Consider the following 24972-nt stretch of genomic DNA (forward strand, 5'->3'; position numbering starts at 1 on the left):
TCAGAATAATGAAGAACCCTGATCCCATGACACATGAAGATCAGTTGAAAAAACTTGGGAATTTTTGAGCTAATGAAAATAATATTCAGGGGAATACTATAGTGTCAAAGTGTCTAACAAAGGATAATGTGGGTTTTGATGCTAGAGAATAGGACAGAAGTGTGTGTGTGTGTGTGTGTGTGTGTGTGTGTGTGTGTGTGTGTGTGTGTGTGTTAGTGAGAGAGACAAGCAGAGAGACAGAGACAGACAGATAGGCAGACAGATAGGCAGAAAGACAGACAGAAGCCAGACACAGAGAGAGACAGAGACAGACAACAAACAGGGAGAGATAAACAGAAAGATGGAGAGACAGAAAAAGAAGCAAAGGCAGAAAATTAGAGACAGAGAGAAACAGGCAGAAAGAGAGAGAGAGAGAGAGAGAGAGAGAGAGCGAGAGAGAGAGAGAGAGAGAGAGAGAGAGAGAGAGAGAGATACAGAGAGAGAGGCACACACAGAGAGAGACAGAGAGAGAGAGACAGAGAGACATAGAGACAGAGAAAGAGAGAGAGAGAGACACAGAGAGAGACAGAGACAGAGATAGAGACAGAAAAAGAAAGAGACACAAAGATACAGAGTGTCAGAGAGTCAGAGACAGTAATGAAGACAGAGACAAAATATCAGAAAAACAGAAAAAAGAGACAGACACAGAGATAGAGACATAAGCAAAGAAACAGAAAGACACACATATAGATAGATATAGAGAGAAATAAAGAGAGAGACAGACAGTCAGACAGACAGTGACAGAGACAGAGACAGATAGAGAGACAAAGACAGAGACACAGAGACAGAGACTGAGAAAAAGACAGACACAGAGAAATGACAAATCTAGAGACAGACTCACAGAGATAGAGAGACAGAGTGAAAAGAGAAGGCAGAGACAGAGAAAGAGAAAGAGAAAGAAAGCCAGAGAGATAGACAGAGACAAAAAAACATGCAGAGACAAAAACATAAAGAGAAAGAAAGGCACACACAAAGAGACAGAATAGAGACAGTGACAGAGACAAAAATGGGAGAAAGAGATAGAGACAAGGAGAGACAGACAGACAGAGACGGAGACAGAAAGAAAAAGAGACTTACAGGCTATGATATTAGAGGGGAAATCTTTCTAAAAATTAGAGCTATTTAAAAGTAGAAAAGCTGCTTTTAGAAATGGTTGACTCCTCATCAAAGATTATCACCACTCATTATTTTGCAGTGCAGATTTTTTGTAAATACTATTTTTTTTCCAAATTGGGTGATGCTGAGCTCACTTTCAATTCTTAAAATTATGGGAAAAGGTGAAAAGGAATCTGGGTTTTAGAAAATGAGTAAGATTTTTGCTACACTGAGTACTGCCTGCTTTCGACAGCTACTATTTTACTATAAGTTGTAATCCACCTGGATAAAGCACAATGTTCTCCATGTAATATACACTTTATAAATGATTGTTGGAACAAAATTGTTAACTTGAAAGAATAGGTGAAGAAAGACAATGTATTTCAGTGGGAAAAATACTTTATTTAGATGTAGTAGTCCAAAATTCATATCCTTATCTGCCACTTAACATCCATATGATCTTGACTGCTATTGAGTCCGAGCTTCCTCATCTGTGAAACAAAAATGTTGGGACAGACATTTCTGACTTTAAATAGACAATCCTAAGCAAAGGCAATTTCAAAATATTTTAATTAGAAATTGATAATTATCTTTAAGAATTTGAAGACAATCTTGTAGAAGAATCATTTATCTTGGTTCTAATCTGTTCCAGAGCCAAGAAGAAGCACCAATGGAAGAAAATTAAAGGGAAGAAAAAATAGACTTAATTTAAGAAAAACAAAACAAAACAACAAATAAAAATTAAATGAGAATGCCTTAAGAAACTCCATCTCACTGGAGAAGTGCAAAAGACATTTGGAAGACCACAAGGTTAGTATGAGCAATAGGACATTCTTATGGGGTTAGAGATAAAATACAATGCCTTTTGGTATTACTTTTAACTCTTAGATTCTATAGGACATCTAGTGAAAGGTGAAGAGATTTACTGATAGTCAATAGGATATCAATCATCAAACCCAAGCTCATTTAGTCAATTCTATTTCTAGTGAAATGTTGTATTCAAACAGAATATATTAGAGACGGCATTCAGAAATATGTTGTCTTGATTCAATTGATAACTATTTTCACTTACCTTTTGGAAGATAAGAAAATGATGATTCTCGGTAATAAGCTTATATAAATCTATATATCCATATCCATAGGTAAATAGATAAACCTGATGGATATAGCACAATTTCTGTAAGAGTATATTTTCACAGAAATGGTCATATTTGATACAGATATGGATAAAATATAGCTCTATTAAAGAGAAATAACCAGAAGAAATAATTTCTTTAGGAAATACCAATCGATAGAGAGGTAACTGGTGGAATTTTTAGGTAAATATTCTCAAACCTCTTTATTCAGCATTTTTATTAATTATTTAATGGAATGGATAGGTGGCACCTTAATTACATTTGGTGATGACATAAATATGTGAACAAAAAATAAAGTTGGGGGAAAGTATAATGGATAACAAATTAAAGATTGGAACTTATTGTGTTCATGTTAGAATAATGTGGCACCTAAAAAAGGTTAAATTTATCAGGAAAAAATTAAGCATTATATTTGTTTAAAAATCAATTACATGAGATGAAAGCATGGAAGGAAAGAATAATACAATATGTTGTCGGCTTTAATTCTTGCAGAGGACATGAGATCAGGATGATGATGCCATGACATGTGAATGAATTAGATTTAAGTGAGGAAGGGCATTCAAAGTCACCAGTTTCATTTTTTTTTTCTAGAGCCATCTGTATTCAGTGGAAAGAAATAGATAAGGATGATTGGAGATGGCCCTGGATACAGTAAGAGAACTTGAGGTTTTTTAAATTATGATCTTTTTTCTCAGTAATATTTTATTTTTCTAAATCTATGTAAAGATAGTTTTTAACATTCATTTTAAAAGCTTTTGTGTTCCCAATTTTTCTCCCTCCCTCTCTTAACTCATATTCAAGATAGCAGGCAACTGATATAGGATATAAATGTAGAATGCTTTTAAACATATTTCCATATCTGTCATGTTGTACAAGAAAGACCAGACCAAAAGGGGGGAAAACATGAGAAAGAGAAACCAAGCAAACCAACAAAAAGAGGTAAAAATTCTATGATTTCATTCATACTCCATTTCCATAGTTTTCTCTCTGGCATTTTCCATCCCAAGTCTATTGGAACTATATTGACTATTATATAACTATATTATATATGAAAAATATAATAACTACATTATTAACTATATATATATGTATATAATAACTATATTATATTAACAGATCTTGAATTTGCCTGAAGTAGCATCTTATTGATTTCATATAAAGTAGATTGTCTTTCTTCTCCTTCATATACCACAGACTTTCTTTCTTTTGCATCTTTCCCCATCTTCTCCCCTGTTCTTTTCTTTTTTCTTTCTTCTTTTCCTTCCCATCCTTATGTCCACATAGGGTACTTTACCTGTGGGTACTTTGCCCAAAGGAATTTGATTGCTGAAAACTTGCAAAGTATTTTGAGGTTTATGGGATAATACTGTATCTTAAATTCAAATCATTCTGGGTCTCACTAATTGACCAACAATAGGTCTCAAGTCTCACTTGGTCATGAGTGGCTCAAAGTGAGTATAAATAGCAATAGTTTCTGCTTTGGCTAGAAATCCTTAGGATTTTCCCTTCCCAAGTTGATTTATTTTTACTCAAAAAACAGGCCAGTCTCTGCCTCATTTCTTACCTAGTAATAATCTCTGATTGGAGATTGCTTAGTCAAACTGAGGAGGAATGAGAGAAGGAAGGAAAGAGAAAGACAAAACTTGAAACAGTAGATTATATGATAAAAACAAAAATAGGAAATATATATTTGTTGTATATATACATATACAACATAGCACTCAAAAATAGCTGAGATAACATCAAGCCCTTTTTAGAGCCATAAAATTAAATAACAAGAAGCAGAAATGTTTAACCTTTTTTGTGTCATAGACTCTCCTGGTAGTTTGTGGATTCTCACTGGTCCATTTCCAGAAAAAAAAAAGTTTTTAAGAAGTATAAAATAAAACACATAGGATTATGCATTTCAGATACACAAAATCAAATTTATAAGATTGTAATGGAAAAATAGTATTGAAATATAATTCTCTCCTTTTTTTAAGTTCATAGATGCCTAAATTAAGATACCTTGATTAAATGGTCTCAAAGGTTATTATTCAATTTAATCTGGGTCTCTTCAAAAGTTTCTATTACAACATCCAAAGTAGTCATTTAAGTTTTACTTTAAGCCTCCAGTAAAAAGGATCAAGCACTGCCTCTAGGTAATATAATTCTACCTTAACAGAATTCTATTAGGAAGTTTTCTATTGTACCAATCCCAAATTTCTCTCTTTACCACTTCTACACCCTAGTATGATTCCTTTAGGAACACACACACAGATAGAAGAATAGATAGATAAAATAGATAGATAGAATAGATAGATAAATAGATAGATAAATAGATAGATAGATAGATGGATGGATAGATATATAAACTATAGATGGATAGATAGGTAAATCTAGCTATACATTTTTATAGACATAGATACATAGGCAGATAGATAATAGATAGAGATATATTTAACATGGGAGCTTTTCAAATATTTGAAACATCCATTGTGCTCTTTCATCATCCATTATATTCAATAAAAGGTTTCTACTTGTCCATTTAAATTTTTACTTTTTTTATATTTAAAGACTTAATTCAAACTGATAGTCTTTTAGATATTGATCTTCATTCAATGTATTAGTTATACCTCTCTCTTTTATGTTATATACAAAATTATAGTTGGGAAAATGCTGTCTATAGCTTCATTCATATTACGGTTAAAAGATTGAAACGGAACAGAAAAAAGAGGACTTTGTTTTCTAATGCATTTCACTAGAGACCTTTCTCCAAATTTACATTGACACATTAACGATCATATTTTTATCCAGTTATTTATTCAATTCCTAATTTACATTAAGATGCTATTATTTAACCCATCTCTCTTCATCTTGATCACAAGAAGAACATGAGAAATTTTAAGTGATTTTCAGAAATACAATTATATTTTGCCTATGGCATTCCCTTACTTTAAGTTCTAGTAACACTGACAATAAAGGAAAAGAGGGTGGCCTGCTCTGTCCATGTTTTGGTGTATGATATTGATAATGTCTTTCTTAATGGCCCTGAACTCTGTCTGTTTTTGTCTTTGTCTATGTGTGTGTATTTGTCTCTACCTCTCTACAAATTACCTCTTTAATAATATAAAGTTTCTCTTTTTTTTCATTAATTAACCTATATAGTTTGAAGACACTATCTTTATGCCTATTATTATTTAACCTTCTCCAGTACTGTAGTTCCTTTCTCATCATCTTTATTTTATTGTTAATAGAGACATGGAAAGAACTTCTAGTTTTTTCATGACCCTGAACCTGATCCATCTGCACTTGAGAACTTTCAGAAATTGGGGACCTATGAATATGGATCAAGGTTCAGGAAATGATAGGAGAAGGCAAAGGGAGTGCTACAAAGGTAGATAAATGGTTCTAAATAAAAGAAGTAGCAGACCAGATGTGTAGCCATAAATTAGATAGACTATTGAGGAGAATTTTTTTAAGAAAAAATATTGATATTAATTTCTAAACAGAATATTGATATGATGGAGTTTTTACAGAACCTGTCTCCTTGAATGTCAAGCTGACAAATTTGGACTTTCTTTGCTGGTCATCTACAAATCAAAAACCTCAGGAAAGGTCAGAAGTAGAGATAACAATTTAGAAGTCATCTACATAGAGGTGATAACTAAAGCTGTGTGAAGGGATGATATAGAAAAAGGAAGAGATTTAAGGTGGATGGCTTTGATCAGAGACTGTGTGTATTATTAAAATGGAGAAAAAGAAATTTGAATAATATGCAGATAAATCAAAAAGGGGTGGCAGAAAAGCATGAGAATGATCAAAAAAGGAAAGACTTTCAAGAATGTGGATATTGATCAAATGCTACAAATAGCATTGTAAGGGATGTAAAGTTTGTTAATAGGTTACTAGACTTGAAAAAAAAAACAGGAAGGCATTATTAATCTTCAAATGATTTGCATAAATGGTATAAACAACCCAGAATTAAAATTACCTTAGATGAATAAGTGGTAAGGATGAAGAAACAGTGTATATATTTTGAGAAGTTTTGTAGTTGAAAGGAGAAAGAAAAGGTAGAAAATTCAAACTAGAATTTGAAGACAGAGAGATAGAGGGATAGATAGAAGAATGGAGAGATAGATGATATTTGATTTTACCTATATCTTGTGATTTAAAAGATACAAGTTAAATATTTAAAATCCATTTACTTCAAGAGACTGTTCCTTATATCTTTGAACTGATAATAATTTATTGATTCATATATCAAGGCTTCAAATTATACTAATTAGCATAAATTCAGTCTTTTTCACAAAATCCCAAAGCAAAGAGGATACTACATTATTCTATCTCCAACAATTTGTACAGCACATCTATTTTTGTCTTCAATGTCTCCTGTAATATACTGTTGTTTGTTTGATCCTTTCAAAAACATTTTTTCTATGAAGTTTTTCTCCAACTTTTCATTCTAAATAGTCTTGCTATGTCAAACATGGTTACACAAGTGTTGCAGGAGAGTTTTACATTGGGAATATTCTGGAAATGTGACTGATTGAACGAATAAGGAAAAGAACTGGTTGCTGAAAAAAAGATCTTATGTTTCAACTCATTGAGAGAGCATTATTTTCTTATATTAGCAATGGAGACTTTCATTTTATAAATGTACTATCTTCTCATATATTCTAATATAAAGGGCTTTTAATGAAAATTATTTTCATACTCATTTTGATCTCTGTTTCCAGCATTTATATCACCAGGAAATGGCAAATATTAAAGAAGAGTCATGGTTGAAAAGTAATGTAAAGTTAGCCTTAAATAAAAGGAAGTATCTAATTTTAATTTATAATTTGCATATTTTAAACTTTCTTCTAGAGATATCCCTTTTTGAAATTACCACATTGCTAACTTTATACATTTACAATTCACATAGCTAGTCAATATTCATATTTTATATCAGCCTATGTGGAAATGAAAGTTTGCACTATCATGTTTTGACAATTTGTTAAATTCACTTTCCCATCCAAAAAAGAAAGCTTTTGCTACTGTAGATGGATTCTGGCACAGGTATCACAATTTTCAGAAATGTGTAAAAATGCTTAGAGAAAAACATATCTAATATTACTGTATTATCACATTTGATTTAGATAGAGTGAGTAGCATTGCGCTCATTATAGCAGACCCCATACTATAATTAAATTACACACATTTTAAATTATCATTATAATTCAAGTTTCTGTAATTTTGTTTGGGGCTTAAATTTTCCATATTTGTTCTCACTTACATGTGAATCATTTTGAATTGTTGAAGTAAAATCTGTTTGGCTGTTTTTAATTGTATGAATGAAGAAAAACAACACTTCCTCTTTCAAAGCAAATTAAGATATTTTGGGATTCAAGTGTGAATGTTTGAATTTAAGAGGTTGAAAATGTTTAAGGATCAATATTAATTGGAAAATTCTTCCCTATTTTCTGTTGAAATTAAAATGATAACAAGCTAGCTGAACTTCCATTCTTGCATATAAATTTCCAATTTATTCAGTTATATTATTTTCTATGATTCATGGCTTAAAGGAAAATAGTAACATGGATGAATACTTCTGAATTTATTCATTTATTTTACTATTTGGATGGATATATATATATATATATATATATATATATATATATATATATATATATATATATATATATATATATATATATATATATATATATATATATATACATATATGTTTGGTGACTTTAAATTTTTTTCTACCCATAGAAACTTAAGGAACAAAAAAGTAAAAGCAGATAAAATACATTTCTTTTAATGTAGCATTTATGTTTGAAATGTAAACATATAAAATTCAGGATATGCAAAAATATAGGATCCATAACATGAATTCATATTGAACAGATATAGAATTTAATAATAGCTGGACTTTAAAATTTACATTTAAGGTAAGGGGCTACAATGTGAATAAATTAATATTTTATGTTTGGCTTTTTTGATTTCCTGATTTTATAAGAATATATTTTGCATATAAATATTTTTCAAATTTCCACTTCTATCAAGTGTGCCCATCCAATATGTGCCCATTCACAGCATAGTTTGATGGAATGATTAAGTTAAAGATATAAAGGAAAAAGAAAAAAACAACTTTCAAGTGTGTGATTTAAAAGTCAATGGTACCTTAAAAGAAAATGGAAAAGCCAAGTAAGATATATTTGTTTCTAACTGCACTCGTATATATGTGTGTATACACATATATGTACATACATAAATATATAATTATGCACAAATGCATATGTGCATATATGTACATGAATGTATAAATGTGCATACGTAATAGCCTAAACACATTTCCATATCTTTGCTTTCAGGCTGTTCTTTTTACTGTTTAATGTTTCATAATTCACAATTCATCTAACAAATGCTGAGAACACCTTAAAAGATACAAGTCTTTCTTGTCTGCAAACTATTTTTAATCATATTATTTATGAATGAAGAAATATAGCTCTTCAATGTTACCTAAAGACTTCCTATTTCATATAAAACTTCCAGGTCTCATGGAATCAAATAAGCACTTGTTCATCATCCACATCTATGCAAAAAAAAAAAAAAAAAAATTAAGGAAAATTGCATTTCAAAGCAGTGGTTAATGCGAATATTTGTGAAAATCTGGGGCTTCAAGAACAGTATATTGATGGCAATGGAAAGAAAAGAAGATTGTACTGGATAACTGAAATACCACTGTTGGTTTTCTGATGCAACCTTTTTTATTTTGGATTTTTGGATTTTTGAAGAAAGGATTTTTTTTTAAAGAAATGGATAGCTCTTAAATGGAAGGTTCTTTTAAAGAAATGGACAGTCCCATAATAAAGAGAGTTTAGGGATAGGTTGTGATCTGTAATTGTGAAAAGAATACCCACAATGAAGAAATCATGCATCTATTAAACTAAATTATTGTGATTGTTTTTTGAGATGCTCAGAAGATAACATGACCTATTTCTCTTATCTCCATCAAAGTACATCATAGCCACTGTTCTATTTATATTAGTTAAGAGTTACTTAGTTTGGGTCTTAGCTTTGTATCCATTCAAAGTAGGATTTAGCAAATATCCAAAGGTCCAAAGAATCAACTAGGTATTTCTCACCACTGAAAATTGTGAAATCAATTACTCAAAGTCACACAATTATTAGTGGTGAAACCAGAAAATCAAATACAGATTGTCTGACATACCACTATTTTTTTTTCCATTATACTGTGAATTTTCAGTTCAGTTGAAAGGGAAGATACTGCAAAAAAAATTATCATGGGAGTAAAGTCTGAAGTGAAAGGTAACTTGAAAGAGATAAGAATCTGTGTGATTCAATAAAAAGGTAAAGAAAGAGGGAGATTCCAGAAGGTGGATCTCCTCATCATATTTTCTATAGTTTATTTTTCCTTTAATATTTTCTCCACAACTTAATTTTGTATGACGACAAGTGAAAGGGTAGCTGTGCTCCTGAATAGTAACATATAAATCAAATCAAACTTTAATTCCATAGGCAACCTTACTTGTTAATACATTCAAGGTGAAAAAGAAGAGTTACCTAATTTAAATGTTTCCCAAGTTTTTTTTTTTTTGTTTGTTTGTTTTGTTTTGTTTTTCCCCATGAATAAAGACATGTCTGAATTTAGCACATTATTTAAAAATGTTATTGAACTATATACTTTAGAACTAATCAATCAACAAATGTATTAAATGTCTTTTATGCGCCAAGCACTGTACTGGGTGCTAGGTGGCAAACTGTCAGTCCAAAATCCTGGACTAACGCTTCCATCCATACTTAAAAATCTTAGAAAACAAAAAGAAAGTTTGAAACTATCTTACAGAAAAGTGATTCTGTAAATAATTCAAAATTCTCTGGTTTATCTTGAATAGGTATATATATTTAATGGAAATAGACTTGATATTGCTTTGAATTTTGGTTTTATTTGTATGTGTTTGAATAAGTTTTTATTGCATTCTGGGTTCATGTAATTTTGAGATGTACAACAATCAAAATATTGAGATGGCCAAATATATGTTTTAGGTATATTTGATGCTTAAATTTTTGTTGAAGTAAATTGAATTAAAATCAAGACAATGTTCTTTCTAAAGTTGTACAAGAACATACCTAAAAGTGAATATTAATCGATGGTGAAGAGGATACATATTTCTTTCTGACCTACAATCCTCAGATTAATTAGCAAATCAAGTCTCTGAATTAGCTCTGGACAGGCAGCATACACAAATATTGGGAGTACAACAAATTACCAGTAGAAAATAATTTCAAAGATCACCAGAAAAGGTCTGTCTCAATTGGAAATGGGAGGGAGGCAGGAAAGTACAAGCAGGCTGAGCACAGACACCAGTACAGGTAGCACAGAGTACCAGGGAGATATGGACCCCAGGGCAGAGAATCTTTGGAGAGGAATCTACAGGAATTTATAATAGTGTTTGCCACTCTAATCTGGTGGCAAGCTAGTATATCAGCTGAGAAGTTATAAAACATCCAACACAAACACAAAAGGTAAATAGTGAACCCCAAAATGCCAGAATCTCCTGCGACCTGGCCAAGCCCACTCAGCACCAGGAGTGAGTCAGCACTAATCCAACACAGCTGTAGCCACTTATAAAGGAAATAGCTGCTTGTAGAGGAATCTTGAAAAACTTCCCCTGCCCTAAAAGCACTATTTAAAAAATTAGTAAAAAAGTAAAAACTCTGATGATAGACAGCTTTTATGGTGAAATAGTAGAATAGATTTCAAATGCTGGGGAGACTAAAGTCAGATTATCTCCAGATGAAGCCCCAAAATGTGATAAAACCTATTCCCCATCACACAAGACTCTCCTAGAAGAAATTTAAAATTATTTTAAAAGACAGCTAGGAGAAAAATGGGGAAAGAAAAAGAAAACTTTGCAAGAGGGTTTGGAAAAGAAATATAACTCATTAAAAGATAGAGTTGATAATGATGAATGTTGGAGGGGATGTGGGAAAACTGGGACACTAATACATTGTTGGTGGAGTTGTGAAAGAATCCGGCCATTCTGGAGAGCAATTTGTAACTATGCCCAAAAAGTTATTAAACTGTGCATACCCTTTGATCCAGCAGTACTACTATTGGGCTTATATCCCAAAGAAATACTAAAGATGGGAAAGTGACCTGTATGTGCCAAAATGTTTGTGGCAGCTCTTTTCATAGTGGCAAGAAACTGGAAGATGAATGGATGTCCATCAATTGGAGAATGGTTGGGTAAATTATGGTATATGAAGGCTATGGAATATTATTGCTCTGTAAGAAATGACCAGCAGGATGAATTCAGAAAGGCTTGGAGAGACTTACATGAACTGATGCTGAGTGAAATGAGCAGAACCAGAAGATCACTATACATTTCCACAACAATACTGTATGAAGATGTATTCTGATGGAAGTGGATATCTTCAACATAAAGAAGATCCAACTCACTTCCAGCTGATCAATGATGGACAGAAACAACTACACCCAGAGAAGGAACACTGGGAATTGAATGTAAAATATTAGCACTACTGTCTATCTACCCAGGTTACTTATACCTTGGGAATCCAATATTTAACGTGCAACAAGAAAATTGGATTTACACACATATATTATATCTAGGTTATACTGTAACACATGTAAAATATATGAGATTGCCTGTCATCTCTGGGAGGGAGTAGAGGGAAGGAGGGGAAAATCTGGAAAAAATGAATACAAGATATAATGTTATAAAAAAGATTACTCATGTATTTATACTGTCAAAATATTTATAATTATAAAATTAATAAAAAAGATAGATTTGATAAAATGGAAAAAAAAGAAAACAACTCCCAGAAAAAGAGAATTTGTGAAACAGAAAAAGAAAATAACTTCTTAAAAAACAGAATTTGTGAAATGGAAAAAAAAATTCCAAAACAACTCATTTAAAAATTCAATTGGACAAATTAAAAAAGAAGTAAAAAGAAAAAAAAAGAAAATTAAAAAAAACAATTCACTAAAATTCAGAACTGAACAAATTGAAATGAATGATTCAATGAGACAACAAGAATCAGTCAAGCAAAACCAAAAATAAAAAAAAAAATGTAAAACATCTAGTTGGGAAAACAACCTACATGAAAAACAGATCTAGGAGAGACAATCTAAGGATTATGGGACTCCCTGAAATGCTTGACGAAAAAAAGAACCTAGACATTTTTTTCAGGAAATCATCAAAGAGAACTGCCCAGATATCATAGATTCAGAAAGTAAAATGACATTGAAAAAATTCACCAAACTCCTCCTGAAAGAGACCACAAAATTAAAAACACAAGGATTATTGTGGATAAATTTCAGAACTATTGGACCAAGGGAAAAAAATTACAAGAAATCAGAAAGAAACAATTCAAGTATGGAGGAACCTCAATAGGGGTTACTCAAGACCTAGCAGCTTCCACTTTAAAGGATCTAAGGATCTACAATCTGATATTGTGAAAGGCAAAGGAACACAGCCAAAAACAAATTACCCTGCTAAACTGAGCATTTTCTTTCAGAGAAGAAAATGGACATTCAATAAAACTGGTCATTTATTTTTGATGAAAAGACTGGAGCTAAACAAACAATTTGACCTTCAAATATAAAATGCAAGGAAAGTATAAAAAAGTAAAAAGAAAAAAAAAAACTCTTGAGAATTGTATTTCTGTTATAGGTATACATAAAGAGTATATGCACAATTTGATTAAACTGTTATAAAAAAGAAACTAGAGGTGGAAAGGGGATTGTAGCAGGAAAAATGGAGAAATGGAGGTAAAATACATCTCAGGAAGAGGCAAAGAAAACCTATTATAATTGAGGTAAAAAAAGAGACTGTACTATTGTGTGACTCTTACTCCAATCAGATTTGGCTCAAAGAAAGAATTTTATGTGTGTGTGCATACATATACTCATAAGTAAAATACTGGGGAACAGGTAAAGGGGAAAAGGAAAAAAGAAAAGCAAAATTTGGTGTTAATAGGATGACAGGATATACAGAATTAATAGTTTTAACTGTAAATATGAATGGGATGAATTCTCCCATAAAGCATAAGCAGACAGCGAACTGCATTAAAAGTCATAATTTTACAATTTGTTGTTTATAAAAAACACTATTTAAAGCAGATCTATATATTCAGAGTAAAGGGTACAAGAATGGAGCAGAAATCTATTCCGCTTCAGTTGAAGTAAAAACAAAACAAAATAAAACAAACAAACAAACAAACAAACAAACAAAAAACAAAAACAAAAACAAACAAAACAAAACAAAACAAAACAAACAAAAAAAAAACAGGGGTAGCCATCCTGATCTCAGATCAAGCAACAGCAAAAATTGATCAAATTAAAAGAGATAACGAAGTAAACTATATCTTGCTGAAGGGTACCAGAGTTTATGAAGCAATATCAATATTGAACATACATGCACCAAGTAGTTTAGCATCTAAATTCCTGAAGGAGTAGTTAAGAGAATTTCAAGAAGAAATAGATAGAAAAAAACTATAATAATGGGAGATCTCAAACTTGCTCTCTGAGAATTAGGTAAAGCAAACCACAAAGCAAACAAGAAAAAAGTTAAAGAGATAAAAAGAATGCTAGAAAAGGTAGATATGAGAGATCTTTGGAGAAAATTGAATGGAGACAGAAAGAGGTATACCTTCTTATCAGCAATTCATGGAACCTATCCAAAAATTGACCCATATACTAAGACAGATAGATCTCAAAAACAAATGCAGAAAGGAATAAAGAGTAAATGAATTTTTCAGATCGTGATGCAATAAAAATTACATTCAATAAAGAGCCAGGGAATTTAGACCAAAAATTAATTGAAAACTAAATAATCTCATCCTAAAGAATGAATGAGTGAAATAGCAACTCATAGGCACAATCAATAATTTTATCCAAGAGAATGACAATAATGAGACAACATACCAAATTTTGTGGGATGCAATCAAATGAGTAATAAGGGAAAATTTTATATCCCTAGATGTTTTACTTCCATAAAATAGAGAAAGAAGAATGCGATGAATTGGGCTTGCAACTAAAAAAGTTAGAAAAAGAAACAATTAAAAACACCCAATCAAATACCAAATTTCAACCAAATTTGAAATTCTAAAAATAGAAATAGAGCTCAATAATACTGAAATTAAAAAAACAAAGAAATAAACAAACAAACAAATAAAACTATTGAATAAATAAATAAAACTGAGTTGGTTTTATGAAAAAAAATTGATAAACTTTTAGTTAATTTGATTAGAAAAAAGAAAAAAAAATCAAATTGTTAGTCTCAAAAATGAAAAAAAAAAAAAAAAAAGAAAACTTTGCACCAATGAAGAGGAAATTAGAGCAATAATTAGGAGTTATTTTGTCCAGCTCTTTACCAAAAAATTTGAAAACCTAAAGAAAATGAATAAATATCTACAAAAAATATAGACTGCCCAGATTAAAAGAAAACTAACTTAAATAGTCCCATTTTTAGAAAATGAAATAGTACCAGCTATTAATCAACTCCCTAAGAAAAAATCCCAAGGATCAGATAGATTTACATGTGAATTCAATAAAACATTTAAAGAACAATTAATTCCAATACTATATAAACAATTGTTTCCACTACTATATAAACCATTTGAAAAAATTCCTTTTATGACACAGACATGGTACTGATACCTGGGGGCGGAGCCAAGATGGCAGAGAAGATACACATGCATTTCTAAGCTCCCTTCTACCTTAAATACCATCTAGTTACATCAACCTCAAAAATAATGCTGGACTGACAAAAACCACAAGTATTAGAAGCACACTTACCAGCCGAAGAAAATCTGGAATTTTGACAGAAAAGGTCAGTTCCGAGAGGAGGGGAAAAAAAGACCAGCACAGACAGGGTTGGACTAGGGGCTAGCACATTGTACCAAACAGGCTGGGGAGAACTCTGGTATCAGAGAAGCCACTGAGATAGAGGAATCTGGCATGGCTGATAGCTCTACTCTGCTTGTAAAACAGCAGATCAGAAGAGAAATCAAAGCCACTTTAAAATAAAAAGGCAGAAAATATGCTCACCCCAAACCAGAAGTGACCTAACACTGATCTTGGCATGGCTGTGCAGCTGCCTTCTGCTGTCCAGGGCTTTTCCTTGGGGCAGTTAAGAACCTGAACAGCAGGGGCCACAGCCCAGAGCAGTCTCTAATCCACATAGTGCCAGGCTCAGTCTGAGGCAGTGGAATTCTCGAAGTAGTGAAACTCCAGCAGCAGCAGAACTCCCACAGCAGTGGAACCCCTGCAACAGCGACTGTGCTTTCTGGACAATGAAAATAGAGAAAGAAGATGCTAGATCAATCTCCCTAATAAGTACTGAAGCACAAATCTTAAATGAAATATTAGCAAAGAAATTACGGAAACCATTCCCAGGATAATACACCAAGACCAAGTAGGATTTATAATAGAATGCAGGGCTGGTTAAATATTAGGAAAATTAATAGCATAATTGACTATATCAATAATCAAATTAACAAATACCATATGATTATCTCAATACATACAGTAAAAGCATTTGATAAAATCCAACACTCATTCCTTTTAAAAACACGAGAGTATAGGAATAAATGGACCTTACTTAAAAGAGTCAGTAGCATCTTTTTAAAAAACATCAGCAAGCATCATATATAATGTGGATAAACTGGAACCATTCCCAATTAGATCAGGGATGAAACAAGGTTGCCAGTATCACCATTACTATACAATATTGCATAAGAAATTCTAGCTTTGGGACTTCCGGCCAAGATGGTGGAGAGGAGGCAAACAGCAGCTTGAACTCCATGTTTTCTCCCAGAATTTACTTCATGACAAGCCTCGGAATTAATGCTTGACTGGAAAAAAAAAAAAAAAAAAAAAAAAAAAAAAACACAAATAATCACCAACAGAAGACATCCTTGAAATTCACCAGAAAAAGTCTGGGGGGAGATGGGGGGAGAACAGATTGGGCACAGGCTGAGGGCAAGTAGCAAGAGAGCAAGGCAGGCAGCTCACACTGCTCGGACCAGAGTGGGGAGGGATGCTATCTCTGCTGTTTCTGTGGAACGACATTTATTCTAGTGTGGATATTCCCCCTTGGCAGCAAGCCAGGAGCAGCAGAGAAGGTGTAGACACCAGAGGTAACAAATAAAACCCCAGAAAGCTAGCATCTCTTGGGACTGGCCATCCCCACCCCCACCCAGAGTGACTCAGTGCATTCTTAGAGCCTTAGAGCCCAGACTAAGCACAGCCATCGCTGTCCTGTTAGTGCCTCGCTGCTGTCTCCCACAGTCTGTAGAGAAAGCCCAGTAACAACATCCAGCTCCATCACCCCCAGAAACAGACCAATTGTTTCTCTTGTCAGTTCCTGTACAGACTGCGGGAGACAGCAGAGAGGCACTAACAGGACAGTGATGGCTGTGCTTAGTCTGGGCTCTGAGGCTGTAAGAATGCACTGAGTCACTCTGGGTGGGGGTGGGGGTGGCCAGTCCCAAGAGATGCTAGCTTTCTGGGGTTTTATTTTAATTTTCTATCAGATTTATTCTTATTGATTTCTGGAATGTGACTTAAATGAAAAGTTAGAATTGATAATAATTTGTTTTTATTAATAATAGTGGAAAGTAGACCACTGATATTTCATAAAAGATGTAAATAATTGTTACTGTTTCTCACTGATAAAAGATATACTTAAGTGGGGTGTGCTGGCACACATTTAACAAACAATTCTCAAAAATGTACTTTTAAGCTAAATCTACATTATTAATGCCTTTCCACTATTTTCTTGCTTAGATAATGAACAAAATAATAATTGTCCTGCTTTGTAGCGTGAGCTAATTTTGGAGGTGTAAATTCTCGTGCAGAAATTTTAACTGGCTACAAATTCTTTCTTTGATTACTAAATAAATCTCCTTCCTTCCCTCCCTTCTTCCCTCCATCTCTGTGTCTGTCTCTGCCTCTCTGGCTCTCTTTCTCACAGACACAAAATGTCTATCACAAACAAACATATAGCCCTCTCTTGTTTTCTATAGAATTGGCTGTACTTATACTGTACTTTTAATAATCCATCAATAATAATAATGATGATGATGATGATGATACTGATACTAATATTAAAAACAGCAATAATAACTAGCATGTATATATTAAGTTAAGGTTGTTAAAGCATTTTGCATAATTTGTTTAAATTGATGTTTACAACAAACCTGGAAGATGGGAATTATAATTATTAATATTTTACAGATGAGGAAATTGAAGCAGAAAGAGTAAATAACAGGCATGGGGACTAAGGTCAGATTTAGACTTAAGTCTTCCTGTATCAGGCATATTCTATCCCCTGTACCACCAATTGCTGCACTCATTAAATCACTCAACAATTATGTATTAAGCATCTACTATATTGGAAGTGAGCATTGTGCTAAGTGCTGTCAAAATCCCCCTTTACCTCCTTCCATTTCATCTCATCAAACAAGATAAAGACAATACTGTGGAACTTAGGACTACACATGCAAGGAGAGGAAAAGAAAGTTAACAAATACTAAATTTGGTAAAATATGTGTTATAGGAAAAATTTCATCTTAATTAGGGGTGGAAAAGTTCTCAGTGAGAAAAGCAAGAATCTGTTCTTGGGGTTCTTAGAACAGAACAGACTTCAACAGGCTACCTAGTTTCTCAGTCAATCTGCTTTATCACAAAATGCTTTTAACATGGGTTTTGTGAATCCATAGAAAAAACTAATCATATTGAATTTGGGTTATTTAATATTAAATAGCAAAAAGAATTTTCAGGTGAAAAAAATAGATCATTCTCCTGTCTTGTAGAGGTGGAGGACTGTGAGTATAGGATATTACATATTCAGGACAGCTACATGCCACAATGAGTAGAGTATCAACCCTGAAATCAGGAATATCTGAGTTCATTTCTGGACTCAGACACATAATACTTCGTAGCTTTATGACCCCGGGCAACTCACTTAACCCCATTTGCCTCAGGGGAAAAATAATATTGCATATTCTATCAGATGTGCTCAGTATGTTTGCTAAGTTTTTTTTTTTGTTTGTTTGTTTTTTTAATCTATGTCACTATGGAAGGCTAGCCAGTAAGTAAAACAAAGTCATATTTTTTGGTCACAGGTGATGTAAAAACAAAAGATACCAAGAATTTTTTAAATCAAAATCAGGATACATGAAAATCATTCACTAGATATGGAATGAACACTATTAGGTGCTGTAGAAGCTTGTAGAGAATACAGAATATATGATTGTTATCTCCTTAGCAACTTACATTAAGGAATATAAACCACAAGCACACATCATGAAAGAAAAGCAAGCCAAAAAGACATGGAAGGAGTTGGGCAGGTAAGGAAAGAAAGAGAGAGGTAAGAAGAGAGGAGGAGAGAGGGAAGAATAGAAGGAGAAAAGGAGGAGAACAGAGAGAAAGAATAATAGAGAGAAAGACAGACAGACAGATAGATATCAGAACACAAAGAAATATATAAGGGTTGTCTTGAGATTCTGAAGCTCAGTGATTAGTTAAGGTTAAGGAAAGGGTATATGCTATTCAAACTAAGAAAGTTCAATAAAGGAATTAAGATTTTGTTATTTAATTGTATCAGTCTATTTGGGATTTTCTTGATGAAGATAATGGAGTGGTTTGCCAGTCCCTTCTCCAATTCATTTTACAGATGAGTAAACTAAGGGAAAAACAGGTGACTTGCCTAGGGTCATACAACTTATAAATGTCTGAGGTCAAATTTGATCTCAAATCTTTGTGACTCAAGGATTAGCACTCTATCTAGAGCATCATTTAGCTGCACTAAGAATACATTTTCTTTTAAAGGATTATGAATATACTCTTTGCTATGAGAGTTTTTAAAAGCATTTTCTTTTAGTGTAATGTTACTTAAATTGTTTTGATGAACATTTGGATATCTTTAAATGATAGTATGAACTTCAGCTTTATCCGTGAGACTAAGACTCAGTAACCTCTGATTTTTATTTAATTTCGATTAACAGTTAATATACTATCTGATCAGTGACTCTGTTTCTTATATTAGCTCATTTTTACATTCTTACAATCAAATAAAAGTATGAAAAATGTTATCTTTCAAATGAAGATTTCTTCAGGTTTGAGAAAATCAGTGTGATGTTAAATATGCATGATAAGGAATTCATTTACCAAACATTACATAAGTGCCCAATTGCTCACGGGAATGGAAGGGAATTGTATATAAAAAAGTCCTTATCAAATAAGTTATACATTTGAAATGACAAAAGACAAAATGCTTTCATTTCCCTGAGGATTTTAAATTAATATTCTATTCCTACTAAAAATAATAGCACCCTCATATTAATTAATGTGGCTATATCAACACGTCAAAGTTGGGAAAACTAGTATATGTGTATATAAAACAGAAAGGCTTTTATAATAACTAGATAATTTCCCTTTATCTCTGTGTCAATGAAAGACACGTAAAATTATATAATTTCACTGCTAGAAAAAACTTTAGAAGTTACATAACCCTTTTCCCTATTGCACATTTCTATATTCTCTGCAACAGTCTCTCTTGCCAATGATCATTTTTTCAGTCCCAATAGAATCCCCACTACATTGCAAAAGTATCTTATAGGACTTAAGGGAAACAGATTCAAACAAACAAACAAAAAATCTACAAAAGAGTGCTGGGATATTTTGTATTAGGACTGAGTGGTCTGATGATCAAGATCTGCTAATAATTCTTTTAAAAATCACTAAGAAAGGAGTCTCCAATGATTAAAGTCTTTTTGAATATCCAGGGTTTAGAAATAGGGGTTGATCGAATTTCTCTTTAATGAAGAGAATTATATGTCTTAGCAGTGAAAAGTGATTTTTGAAATCTCCCATTTATCTCAAACTTCTTGAAAAATAACTTCAACCGAAACAAGTAAAATCAAATTTTATACATATAGTCCATCCCATCAGACAAACAGTACTTAATTTAAAGTTATTAAAGTCAAAGGGACTTGCAGTTGAGAACACAATTTGGGAACAAAATACCAAAGACGATATTAGAGGGAATAATCAGATGAGTTAATTTACTGTGTGAATAATATTGACCACTTCTAACCAAAAGGACATTAATTTGGGAATTTGGGACATAACCACAACATCTGTAATAAAATACTAGTTTCCAAATTACACAGAGGACACTGGGAAATATCCCCTTAACATAAACCACAATTCTTTTTGAGGGCAAATACGTATTATGGAATGTTTTAATATACCCAAATAAAAGCCAAATGATTTGGTAGAACCATGATCTATATAGTTATGAAGTTCAAAGACAAAGTTGTTTTATCCATTTTATACCTAAATCAATTTTCAATTGTTGTTTTTTTTACTTTAATAACCTACTTTGGGATTAAAATATAAATTTTGTACACACATTTGTCATACCATAATCTAGGAAAAGGAATGTTATATGCTATATTCGCAGTGAGACCAATATCAAATCACTTATATTCTAATTAGATGAAAAATTTCATTTTAGAGATCATGGCAATATATATTACTTGATACTAATTTCAAAAGTTATAAAAGTAGTGTTCTTCATTCAGAGTTCTATTTATAATTGACTATACGTATATGTGTATACATAATATATAAATAGCATGTGTGCATATATGGATACAAATATATTCATAAACATACTATCTATGTATGTATTTATATATACTTCTATGTATATGTATATATAATTATATTTGAAGGAAATAATGGGAATAGGAACAGATAAAGCTCCAGAAAATGAGAGGACTTGGTACAATGGAAGCAAGAAGTTTCATTGCTTCAAAAATGATACAGAATACAATATGATCTATATCTACATGTCAATTCCTCATCCATCTATAAAACATATATACAATATGTATTAGTATTAATAAATTTGAGGAGACAAAGAGACATACAAATGAGAGACACAGAAATGAGATAGATGGAAATAAAGACAGAGTAGACTATGTGGTATAGGGGATAAAGAATTGGCCTTAAAGAAAAGAAGATGAATTGAAGGCCTGCTTCTGATACATAATTGATATATGACTACAGGCAAATCATTTAATTTCTCTGAGTGCCCCAGGAAACATTTTAAAAGTATAAGTTGCAAAAAAGGTATTGATTTGTTTTAATAACATTTCCTCATAAGAAAATCCCTTTATTAACAAAATCACAGATGTATCTTATTCCTTTTTTTCAAGATATGTGTGTGTGTGTGTGTGTGTGTGTGTGTGTGTGTGTGTGTATGTATGTGTAGCAATCAGCATCATATGGTATTCTTGACCATAGGTCATTTGGAAACTTGGAATTTCCAGCACCACTTTGTAGTCCAGTCTTCATCTGTTCTTTCCCATTCCTTCTTTTACCTCACCTTTTCTCCTCACCTTGCAAGTTTTAATCTAAATTAACATAAAATATAGTTGAAATATTTTGTGTGGTCCCCTTAAGGAGTAGTAGTTGCTTGCATGGAGAGGAAGCAAGTCTTCTTAAAAGTCCAAGCTCTGATCCTTTTTGCACATAGTGAATATGGTATCTCATCTGATCACAGAAGCACTTCTGATATCACCAGGGATTCTGCTTTTGGAGGAAAGAGGCAACTGTGAAGAAGGATCAACACCACACTCAGAATCTGTCAAACTCTCAAAGGGATTAATGACTCAAAGATTTCACATGACTCATGGATTATGCAGGGACAGACAGGCCTAATTTGTGACATGAAGTAAAGGTTTTTATATATTTATTTGGTATGTTTTATTTTGTTTTTGTTTTTGTTTTTACTAGAAACTGGTTTGCTGTGACCTGATGTAGTCATAAAGTAATGTGATCATGTGATATGCATATGAAGTGTTCATTTGATCTATTATATGAGATACTGAAATGAAGTCCAACTAGATCCTGAACAATTTTCTAGAAATCCAAGTGCTTATTCAGAAGTCTCTTGGAGAATTTTTTAAAACTCAAGTTCATTTAGTCTTATAAGAAGGTTCTAGTTTATCTTGTTTAGATAAGATTACCCAGAATTTTAAAAGTTCAATTACAACCTTCTTTACTTCCTTTTTCCTGCTGTCTACACCTTCATTACAGAATATTTACCTTTTCATTTATCACTAGACACTTCATTCTTTCTCTCCTAAATATTTATATTTTATTAAATATTTATATTTTAAATATATAAAAATTATTTTTTTTATCAATTCTGTCACTTTGTCCCTGGGATTGCATAATTGTACCTTTATTTGGAAGCTTTCTCTCTTGTCTTTTAAAATCCAATTTAATATCATAGAAACCTCACTCTGGCTACAGATTAATTTATATGTGTCATTTTTTAAGATCACAAGCCCTTAGATTGATAGCTACACATAAAGATAGGCAAGATATTCCCCTACCCTCATATTTTATTTCATTTTAAATATTAAAAAAATAATTAGTACATTGTGAGTGAATGTAGTCAAACCATAATAGAATGAAGTCATTTCTGTAGTTTTCTGTTTATATGTTTATTTTTATTTTTATTTTTTTGCTGAGACAATTAGGATGAAGTGACTTGCCCAGATTCACACAGCTAAGAAGTGTTAAATGTCTAAGGTCAGATTTGAACTCAGGTCTTCCTGACTTCAGGGCTAATCCTCTATTTACTGAGCTTGTAGCTGCCCCTATATGTTTATTTTTTATTTTATTTTTAATTTGGTAGCACCTTGGGTTAAATTAAAGCTCATGTCAGAACTAGTATGAAAGTAATTCCTTCAAAATATAAAGAAAGTTGGAGATGGAAGACTGACACTGTATTATCAGAAAACATATACTGGCTAAGGAGATTCTTTGACTGAATTTACATGAAATGTCTCAGTATAAAAGATCAAAGTACATGCATTTAAGATGCACAAAAATCAAACACACATACATACACACACATATATACATATATATATATATTATTTCTATATGCACATATATACACACATATAATAATTATACATTATATATATATATATATATATATATATATATATATGATATGTCTTAAATTCTATGTAGTGCCAACCTCTACATGGAATGTAACTGTTACTTTAAATAAATTAACTCATTCATTCAAAAAGCCTTTACTAAATCTACTTTGAAACACTACATTATCATAAAAAAAAAAAAAAAAAAAAAAAGTTCTACTTTTGTAATCATGGAATCTTGGTTTAAATCCTGACTCTAAATTTACTTTAGTGTAAATTGTTTCTCCTTTCTGAATTTCTATAATCTTATATGTTAAAAAGGGAATAGTAATATTTAATACTGAAGTCTCCCTATAGCTCTAAAACCATGATCTCTTAAGTTCTGTGGTATATATAGAGAATAATACAGAAAAAAATAATCTGCTAAAAAGTGGAATTTAAAAGCTAGTCTGTATTAAAAAAGAATAAAATATCTAAAGTAGGAATGGTCTATTTCAGCAAAATTTCATTAAATTTTTGAAGTATATATTAATATATATTACAGATCGGTAACACTGATATTTACAATAGTCCTCCATACCAAAACATCTTGTTTTTTTGTAAAAAATACTTATAAGCATGATTTATGATGCTTATGACTAAAATCTGCAAAATCCCCTTATATAGAAATTCCCAAACATAGCAGAGTTTTCTCTGTTGCTCTTTGTCAGATGATTTTTATAGATCAGAGTAGGAAAGCATCAATATATTAAGAATTTCTGAATGAGTTTTTGTGAATTTCAATTCATATTTTGCCTGAAATGTTTCCTGGATATCAGTTTCACAAAACTTATAAATGAGAAAAATTTTGTGAATGATAAAGGCTACTTAAGATCTGACTTGAATTTTCAAATTTTATTTCCACCTTAAATGATTATCTGATATTTTTTCATAAATCTCAACATCTGATGTCTCAGTTTATACTTCTATAAACTCAAACAACTCAACTCATTATTTATATTTTAGTGCTTTAAGTAACTCAAAGAAAAAGTTAAAGCAAGCATAAAATAATAAAACACTATTATTATTATTTTCATTCAAAGAAATCAGACTTTCCAGATTTATATTATAATATTTAACAAAAATAACAAGAAATAAAATTTATATAATCTTATTGGAATATGTATCATTTTAAAAGTAGAATTTTTATGAATTCCTCATTGCATTGGGGAAGGGTAAAAGCAGGGGAATGATGCCTAACTGTAAATAAAAATTAAATTTTAAGTAACTTTAAATGATCAATTATACTTCCCAGGTCCTTTTCTAACTAAGGAAAGTAGGACAATACTCTCTGGTTTTTAAAAGCATCATCAACCCCCAAGTAGAATCTCAATAGGATGTACAATATACTATAAATGTAAGGAGCACATAAGTGGTTTAAAAATTAAGTCACCTGGAAGAACAAAATTAAAAATGAGGTTTATGAAATATGAAATTAAAACACTTTTCTAATAAGCAAAACTGAGATATTTATGTTTTTAAATGCCTCATGATCTTGGATGTAGGTATTTCATTAATGTATTATTATTGCATATGAACTAAAATTAAACCAATATTTCCTTCTGAAATACTCTTTCCTAGCTAGAACTGAACCACTTACAAATTGTTCTTGATAATGCTAAAAGTAATATAAGTAGGAAAAAATTCAATGTGATTTTTAAAAATCAACAAA

At 31.7% G+C, this 24972-nt stretch overlaps 1 long non-coding RNA gene across 9 annotated transcripts in view; it reads right to left on the reverse strand.

Annotated features, from left to right (window-relative positions):
* Positions 1–24972, reverse strand: part of LOC141560912 (uncharacterized) — a 506908-nt gene that overhangs the window by 210282 nt on the left and 271654 nt on the right. For 8 of the 9 annotated variants that reach the window (XR_012487892.1, XR_012487895.1, XR_012487888.1 and 5 more), the window contains exons 4-5: positions 15890–16142; positions 15337–15574 (exon numbers count right to left, since the gene is read on the reverse strand). The exons of the other annotated variant lie outside the window; for it this stretch is intronic. This is a non-coding gene — a long non-coding RNA (uncharacterized LOC141560912). The remainder of the gene's footprint in view (positions 1–15336; positions 15575–15889; positions 16143–24972) is intronic. 9 annotated transcript variants of the gene reach the window in all.

This window comes from Sminthopsis crassicaudata, chromosome 3, assembly GCF_048593235.1.
Source record: "Sminthopsis crassicaudata isolate SCR6 chromosome 3, ASM4859323v1, whole genome shotgun sequence".
NCBI lineage: Eukaryota > Metazoa > Chordata > Mammalia > Dasyuromorphia > Dasyuridae > Sminthopsis > Sminthopsis crassicaudata.